This window comes from Magnolia sinica, chromosome 12 (assembly GCF_029962835.1).
Source record: "Magnolia sinica isolate HGM2019 chromosome 12, MsV1, whole genome shotgun sequence".
Classification (NCBI taxonomy): Eukaryota; Viridiplantae; Streptophyta; class Magnoliopsida; order Magnoliales; family Magnoliaceae; genus Magnolia; species Magnolia sinica.
In genome coordinates this window covers 28,782,078-28,791,562 of record NC_080584.1, presented here as the reverse complement: position 1 = coordinate 28,791,562, position 9,485 = coordinate 28,782,078, and the positions used below count along the sequence as shown (strand labels likewise).

The 9,485-nt window shown below is 36.6% G+C and overlaps 1 non-coding gene across 1 annotated transcript; it reads right to left on the bottom strand.

Annotated features, from left to right (window-relative positions):
* Window positions 1-9,129: 9,129 nt before the first annotated feature.
* On the bottom strand, window positions 9,130-9,236 carry LOC131222149 (small nucleolar RNA R71). Its single transcript, XR_009159856.1, has one exon. It is a non-coding gene; the product is annotated as a small nucleolar RNA R71 (small nucleolar RNA).
* Window positions 9,237-9,485: the final 249 nt, after the last annotated feature.

The following is a 9,485-nucleotide window of genomic DNA, read 5'->3' as shown; positions in this document are numbered from 1 at the left end:
TTCAGGATTCATTTTCTTCACTTCGAATCTTTGATTCTCTTCATCCCTCGGTTTCCTTTGATATTTAACATGTGAATTCTTCATTAATGACTTCCAAATTTCTAAATCTTCATTTAGTAATCTTTTAAATATAAATCTTCTTTTTGGCATCAATTTCATCTTAAGCTCTTGAAATCACCTCGCACTTGAAAATATGCATAATTAGATCAATTAAGCACTTTCATGTTTATAAAACCAAGGTATAAATAAGGAAAAATATGTAATATTTCACACTCAACACACCCCCCAACCAGCATTTTGCTAGTTCCAAGAAAAACATGCGTGAAGATATCCTCAATTCTCAGTGTGCAAACCTCTTTAAAAAAATAATATTTTATGTAATCAAGTATAAATGAGTAGAATTAAGACGAGAAAGTGGAACTTTGAAAACCTAGAGTCAAATCATATAAGCAATTAATCAAATAGGTTCTATATCAATAACTTAGGACCATAAGTTCATATATCAAGTTTTTCAATGTGCTCAGTGAGTTTCAACTTTCTTTTCATTAAAACACTATCATTTCATAATGTTAGTTATGCTCATCACTTTAAGATTAATTAAATAGTCAAGTGTTGATTCCGAATTGATCCCCTTTTTTCTTCTTTTTCAAGTTTTTTTTTAATCAACGGTCACTTTTATTCATTCTTTCTTTTCAGTCTTTTCATCTTTATTCTTTTATATTTTCCATTATTTCCCAAACTTTTTCGGTCTTTTCATCATACATGACCTTTTTGTCGATCTCACTATTTTTAGCTAGTTCTTTTCGTCTTTTTAAGGTGGATACAATTCTCCAGACTCAATTCTCAATATCTATCAATGATACTCATACTAACACTAAAAAATTCTAGCATATTTCAAGAAAACAAATTGAATGTGTCTTGTGATTTAGATATTAACATGATATTCAAACTTCCTCCTAATTAGTTTAAATGCAATAACTTAGACGATAGTCTACTTGGTTTATCAAACTCCAACAATTCAAAATTCAATCTCTATCTTATCATTGTACTCAAGGCATTCTTAAATACACAAACCATCGCTTTCCAAACAGGTTTTTAGCTCCAAAATTTGAAAATTTTCTCAATTTTTACTCAAAACTAAGAAAACACTGATTATTTTACCTAATCCACACCCCAACCTAAACCTACATTGTTCTCAATGTAAAAGTTATGAGCATGCAATACACATGAGACAACGAAAAGAAATGGAAAGTGATGGGACGATAATACCTAAAGAAGGATAATTGAAGCCTTTCCAAAGTTCTTAACATATAAATGGTTTAGCATGGAGACTAAATAAAATAAAATCAATCTATCCTAATCCTAAATCCTTTGAAAGCAATCAACCTAACTACACCTCCGTCAGGTTAGGAGGTTAATCTTGGTACAAAGGATCAGTTAGAGGCATGGACATATCCTCTGAATCAAACTTCTTAAGAAATGGCTTGAGACTATGTCCATTCACTTTGAAAACATTGCCATTCATCGAATTCTTTATCTCGACGGCCCCATAAGGATAGACATCAGTAATAATGAAGGGACCGTTCCAATGAGATCGAAGTTTACCCGAAAAAATATGTAACTGAGAATTGTACGGAAGAACTTTTTGATTGGTTATGAATGATTTTCGAAGGATGTTCTTGACATTAAATTCCTTCATTATGTCCTTGTAAATTCTTGAGTTCTCATAAGCGTCATTCTGGATTTCTTCGAGTTTGTTCAATTGAAGTTTGGGCTGTGAGCCATCGTTGTCCAAATTAAAGTTCAGATTTGTTATAACCCAGTAGGCTCTATGCTCCAAATCCACAGGTAGGTGGCAAGCTTTCCAATAGATGAGTCTAAAGGGAGACATTCCAATGGGGGTCTTAAAAGCTACACGATAAGCCCATAAGGCATCAGTCAAGCTAATTGATCAATCCTTATGGTCAGGGTTAACTGTTATTTTCAGAATATGTTTAATTTCCCCGTTGGAAGTCCGGGCTTGCCTGCTTGTCTACGAGTGGTATGGAATGCTCACTTTATGAGAAATGCCATATTTCTTCATTAAGTTCTCAAATGGCTTATTGCAAAAGTGTGAATCTTTATCACTAATGATGGCCCGAGGCATTCTGAATCGAGAAATGATATTTTCTTTTAGGAATCGAATGACCTGTTTATGATCATTATTCCAGTACGGGATCGCTTCGACCCACTTTATGACATAGTCTACTGTTAACAAAATGTAAATATTCCAAAAGAATTGGGGGAATGGTCCCATGAAATCGATGCCCTAGAAATCGAATGCTTCAACGATAAGAATGAGGTTCAGAGGCATCATATTTCGATGGGACAATCCTCCTAATTTCTGACATTGCTCACAAGCTTTGCAAAAATCATGAGTATCTTTAAACATCATGGGCCAGTAAAAGCTGCATTGCAGGATTTTGGCTGTAGTCTTTTTAGCAGAAAAGTGACCACCACATGCCTGAGAATGAGAAAAGAAGATGATGCTTTGATGTTCATTGTGTGGCACACATTTTCTTAAAATTTGGTTTGGGTAATATTTAAATAAATAAGGATCATCCTAGAAAATCTTACGTACCTCGGCGAAGAATTTCTTCTTATCTTGTGCAGTAAAATATGTTGGTGTGAAACCTGTAGTAAGATAATTTGTAATGTTAGCAAACCAAGGTAATTGGGAGAGTTTAAACAATTGTTCATCAGGGAATATGTTGTTTATCAGTGTCAGCTCAAGGGAATCGGGAAGATCAAGCCTAGAGAGATGGTCAGCCACCAAGTTCTCTACTCCCTTTTTGTCTCATATTTCTATGTCGAACTCTTAGAGTAGAAGGATCTATCTTATCAAGTGAGGTTTATCATCATTTTTAAAAAGAATGTACTTCAGTGCCGCATGATCAGTGTAAATGATGATCTTGGATACAATCAAGTAGGACCTAAATTTGTCCAAAGAAAATACTACGACTAAGAGTTCATTTTCCGTAGTAGAGTAGTTCACTTGGGTAGAATTTAGAGTTTTACTCGCATAATGAATCACATAGGGCTTCTTCTCTTTTCTTTGGCCTAACACTGCCCCAATAGCATAGTTTGATGCATCGCACATAATCTCAAAAGGTATGCTCTAGTCAGGTGGCTACAGGAGTAGTAGTTAACATGTCTTTGAGCTTAGAAAAAGCTCTCTAGCATTCTTCACTCTACTCGAATGGTGTATCCTTTTGAAGTAGATTACATAAAGGACGAGAGAGATGACTAAAGTCCTTTATGAATCATCTGTGAAATTTAGCATGCCCTAAGAAGGATCACATAGCACGTATGCTCTTGGGTGGAGGTAGGTTAGAGATAAGATCAATGTTTGCCTAGTCTACCTCAATTCCTTTAAATGAAATTATATGTCTAGGAACAATTCCCATAGGAACCATGAAATGACACTTCTCCCAATCTAGAACCAAATTATTTTCCTTACATCGTTTTAACACATTTTTATGATTTTTCAGACACTCGCTAGAGGATGGACCAAAGACAGAGAAGTCATCCATGAAAACCTCTAAATATTGCCCCACCATGTCAGAAAAATACTCAACATGTGATGCTGAAAAGTGACGGAGGCATTACATAGTCTGAATGACATCATTCGGTAAGCAAAGGTACTAAAGGGACATGTGAATGTTGTCTTTTCTTAATCTTCAAGGGCTATCTGTATCTGATTGTATCCCGAATATCCATCAAGGAAGCAGTACTAAGAATGACCAGCTAGCCTTTTCCAAAATTTTATCAATGAAGGGTAAAGGAAAGTGGTCCTTCCTTGTGATGGTATTCAACTTCCTATGGTCAATGCATATCTCCAACTAGTAGTGACTCTAGTTGGCATGAGTTCATTGTTAGCATTGGCTACGATAGTGATTCCGGACTTCTTAGGAACTACCTAAGTTGGACTCACCCATTGACTGTCGGATATAGGGTATATGATACCCACATCCAACAACTTAATTACCTCAGCCTTAACCACTTCTTTCATATTTGGATTGAGTCAACGTTGTGGTTGTTGGGAGGTTTTCGCATTATCCTCAAGATGGTTGTGGTGAGTGCAAATCAAAGGGTCAATTCCCTTGAGGTCTGCAATTGACCATCCAAGGGCTCCTTTATGCTCAATGAGAGTAGAAATAAGTATACTCTCTTGCTGCTTCTCAAGGTGGGAAGAGATCACCATCGGGTATGTCTCATCTTAACCTAATTAGATATATTTAAGATCAGAAGGCAAAGGTTTTGGGTCAAGCTTTGGTGCTTTGAGGCTAGACGGTAGAGGCACTACATCGGTTTGGGGTAATTCTCAAATTGTGGCCGCCACCAGTTAACTTCAAGTATCGGTGTAACATCAAGCAAGGCATCCATCTTCCTAATCATGTCATCATCTAAATCAGGGAAGTGAGCCAAGCACGTCTCTAGAGTGTCAGAGTATAGAGTCAGGAGTGCTCTATCTTCCACGAAAGAATATATCATGTTAATGTCATGGGTATCGTCATCATCCTTTGACTGTTTGTTCATATTGAAAAATATGTTGAGCTCCAATGTCATATTTTTGAAAGACAAATTCACAATTCCATTCTTACAATTAATGATGGCATTTGATGTAGCAAGGAATAGGCAACCAAGAATGATGGGAATTTGAGTGTTGACATCTATCTAGGACTAAAATCTACTGGATAGTAGAATTTATCAACTTGTACCAACACATCCTCAATCATCCGTCTTGGTACACAAACCGATTGATCAGTGAGTTGTAATGTGGTCTGGGTGGGTTTTAATTCACCTAGACCCAATTATTCATAAACCGGGTAAGTGATCAGATTTACACTCGCCCCCAAGTCAAGAAGTGCATGCTCAATCTGGTGGTTCTCAATTACACGAGTGATGGTTAGGCTACCGAGATCTTTGTTTTTTTGTGGCACATATTGTTTGAGGATGACACTCACTTTTTCTATCAAAAAGATTTTCTTTTGTATGTTTTTCCGTCTTTTGGTCGTACATAAATCTTTCAGAAATTTGGCATATGAAGGTATTTGTTTAATGGCATCCATTAGAGGAATATTGACCTTCACTTACTTTAGCACCTTTAGAATATCTTGGGAGTTAGAGAGAGGTTTTGGTGCAATCAACCATTGAGGGAATAACGTAATTAGCTTACTTAGAAGTTCTGGTTCTAACCCATGTGGGGCATTGCTAGGTCTATCATTCTCATCTATTTCCGGGTCCTTAGGCTTTTCAGCTCTTACCAAAATAGCTTTGTCAATTGTCTTCCCACTCTTAAGAGTGGTGATGGATTTAGCTTGCTCCATCTATTTTGAAGAGCTTGGGTCGCTTATTTCATATTGCAGTTTTGGGTTAGGAAGAGGCTGGGCCGGTAGGATCCCTTTCTCCCCAATCGATTATTATTATTATTTTTTTTTTGTCTTAAGCCCTTGTATGACCTTTGTAAGGTCTTGAAAGACTTATAGCATACCCTGATTAAAAAGCTCTTAATTTTGAATATGTTTTAAGAATGGATCCTCTCGAGGTTTCCTTTGATTAAGAAATTAGTTAAGGATCCCTTGAGGAGTCGCAGTTTGTCCATTCCTCCAACTGAAGTTTGGATGGTCCCTCTAGCTTGAGTTATATGTATTTGAGGTGGGTCTACCAAAAGTTCTTTGGTAGTTGTTTACGACATTTGATTGCTCATTCAATATCTCTTAAAAAGCAGGAATTGTTAGACAATTCTCAGTTATATGTATGTTACAACCATAAATACCACAAACAGCTTCCAAAGACTTTTCAGGTTTAACCTTCTTAAGTTCCATAGCCTCAACTTTTCTTGTGAATTTGGTCACTCTTACATTTATATATCATCTTCCTCTTTTAGAACATAAATTCCTCCCCATTCCTTTGATTGAGTAGGCTTAGAAGTGGTAGCTCTTAAGGAGGTATCCCATAATTGCACGTTTTCAGCAAGTTTATCAAAATAATCCCACACATCATTGACTTCCTTATTCATGAATTCCCTAATACACATCATCTCTACAAATTGGTGCATGGGTGAGGTCAATCCCTCATAGAACAAACATGTTATACACCATGTTTCGTAGCTAGTTTGTGGACATGAATTTTTGAGATCCTTAAATTGCTTCTAACATTAGAAGGTCTGATCCTCTTTTTGCACAAAATTCATGATTGCTTTCCTTAAGGGTTTTTTTTTAATTTTAATTTTAATTTTTTTTCAATTTTTTATGTTAGGGGATGAACTTTTTAAGGAACTCCCTTGTCATCTCAGCCCATATGCCAATAGACCTTGGTCTTAAGGACTATAATCACGACTTAGACTTTTCTTTCAAAGAGAAAGGAAACAATTTCAGCCTAATTGTGTCCTTGGATACATTTAGGAAGTGTAATGTATATATTATTTCATCAAACTTTTTCATATGCAAGTATGGACTTTCAGATTCTAGTCCATGAAACTTAGAGAGGAGTTAAATTGCCCCTGGTTTAATATCCACAGTTCCTGCATTCAATGAGAATATCATGCGGGAAGGTCTACTCACCCCAGCCGGTTGTAAATAATCTCGTAAAATACAAGGTGGGGGTGCATTATGCACCTTGTTTTCATCTTGAACTTCCTCAATGGGTAGTTGAGGTTGATTTGCAGCCATTACTTCTACTGACTTAGAGGATCTCAGGTTGTGTCTAATATGGTGATGTATAAGCAACTATTGAGGGTCAAATATTGCATATTATCACCCATTTATTACTTGGTTTTATGAACCTAATAATGCTTAATGTTTTATTTTAATCATGTTTGTATTGCAAGGAGAATTTAACAGCTTGGATTGAAAAGGATGCTAAAAACATGGATTTAACGCTCAAGAATCACCAAGGCTAAGGATAGATCTTTTGAGACCAAGAATGAAGAATTCACATGCCAAAGATCCAAGAAAACTAAGTTTGAAGACTTGAAGTGAAGAAAAGGAACCCTAAAAATCTGGCTGTTTCGACTAGTGTAGGCCCTCCTTCGACTAGTCTAAGGCTCCTGCTCGACTAGTCGAAGATTCCTTAATTCGAACTCCAACAACATTAACTATTAATTTCACATGATTCTCAATCAGTCGAAGATTTTCCTCGACCATTCGACGGTGCCCATGACCAGTTGAAGGTTTTTCTCAACTCGTCTAAGGTTACGCAGACAACACACAGACTGCGTAAATTTGAGGCGGTTTTCAGATTTTTCCAACTCGTTGCGAAAGTTGGAGTTGCAAAACTATAAATAGGAGTCCCTAGGATGTTCCTAGGCATCTTCTATGGTTTCAGGAGTGAAGCAAAAGGGTGGAGAAGCCGTCGCAAAGTGCTTTTCTTCCTTTTCCTTAGTTATTTTTATGCTTTTCTTAAGAGATTTTAGTTCAATCATGTCTATGGTTAGCTAAACCTCTTAGTTAGGGCTAAGAGGTAAAGCTTGTAGCATGATGAGATGTTTCTTTTACTTTGATTTATGTTTATGTTGAACCTTCTTTGATTCTAGTTTGATTTTAAAGGAATACTTTCAGTTCTTAATGGTTTATTGTGACTCAAATTATAGTAGATCCGTAATAGTTTTGAGTATCTTCTTTTCCTGATTTTGAGATTGTGGGATTGGTAAATCCTATTGTTAGCCATTGTCCCATGGGCATGGTTTGGTGATGGAATCTCTTCCAATTAACACAATTCTCTCCCATTGAGAATTAGGTCAAGGAAAGTTCAGATTGATCTTAATTATATATCTTCCAATTGGATAGGACTCCAATTCCAATTGTGTGACCTGAATAAAGTAAGAGGGCTCCCTGATCTCTATAAGTGGATGCTTGGAAACCCTAGTTACAACCTTTAAATTTGTTAGTTTTAGTCACTTTAAACACAATTACTCTCTCAATTAATTCAGATTTAGATTCACATCTTTTTCTAGTTCTACTTCTAGTTAATTTTATAAACGCACAAGATCAATCCTTGTGGATTCGAGCTCGGTCTTACTGAGATTATTACTACATCGTGACCCTGCACTTGGGGTTGTGAACTAGTTTTTGGCACCGTTGCTGGGGACTAACAATTGTATTTTTCTGAGATTGACTTGTTTTGGAATTAGGTTAAGATTATGATTTTTCTACTTTCTATTTTTAGGTTAGTTTTTTTTCTGAGTTATTTTAAAAACTAACTTTGCTTTCTAATTCTAGGTTTAGAAACTTTCCTAATTTGTTTTTAGAAACATTTTTTTAAACTTTCTATTTTCTGTTTTTAGAAACTTTCCTTTTTCATTTTTTTAGAAACTAGGTTGCTTTCCTTATTTCCTTTTTAGAAACTAATTGCTTTCCTTTTTTCTTTTGCAGGATCCCAATATAGAAATTTCTAATTTGGTAACTTCTTTCTAACTCTCTCTCTCTCTCTCTCTCTCTCTCTTTATTTGTAGATTTCTATTTCCCTTCTTTATTTTAGGTTTGGGTTAGCTTCTGAAATTGAGGGTTGAGAGTGTTTCATGCCCAAGTGGGTTCGTGACAACACTCGACGTCTCTTGAGTGAAGGAGGATTGGTTGAGGGATTATCTATCCATCACAGGGTTAGACACCACTTGAGATCTTAGAGTTAATTGAGGTTATAGCTGCAAATCAACGTGTAAATCAATCGGTGAATTAGGCACAACCTTGGGTTGTGGAAGTCCAGGATGAGAATGAGGTGCACCATGCACCCCACCTCGTACTTTATGAGATTACTTACAACCGGCGGGGGTGAGCACCCCTTCCTGTATGGTTTTTCCAGAAAACACAAGAAACATGGATATCAAGCCGAGAGTGATTCAACTCCTTCCAAAGTTCCTCAGACTTGAATATGAAAGTCCATACCTACACTTGTAAGATTTTGATGAGGTTATATCCATTTTATACTTTTCTAACGTGTCTAAGGACACGGTCAGGCTGAAACTTTTTTCCTTTCTCATTGAAAGAAAAAGCTAAGACATGGTTGCACTCACTACATCCGCGATCTATTGACACATGGAATAACATGATGTAGGAGTTCATAAATTTTTTTCTATATCATAAGATGAACACCATTAGGAAGTCGATTACGAACTTCGCCCAAAAGGAAGATGAAACATTCTTCCAATGTTGGGAGTGGTTCAAGGATCTCGTCAGTTCATGCCCACATGACAGTTTTGAAACGTGGCGCATAACAAATTCTTCCACGATGGACTGACATCTTCCATACACCAATTTGTCGAGACGATGTGCAATGGGGAGTTCATGACAAAAATGTCGATGAGGTGTGGGATTACTTTGACAAACTCGCTAAAACCGCATAATCATGGGATATCTCCCCAAAACCTAACACCACATCTAAGCCTATTGAAGCAGGGGAGAGTGGTGGGATATTGTAACACCTCACACCTCTGGTACATGGGTGTT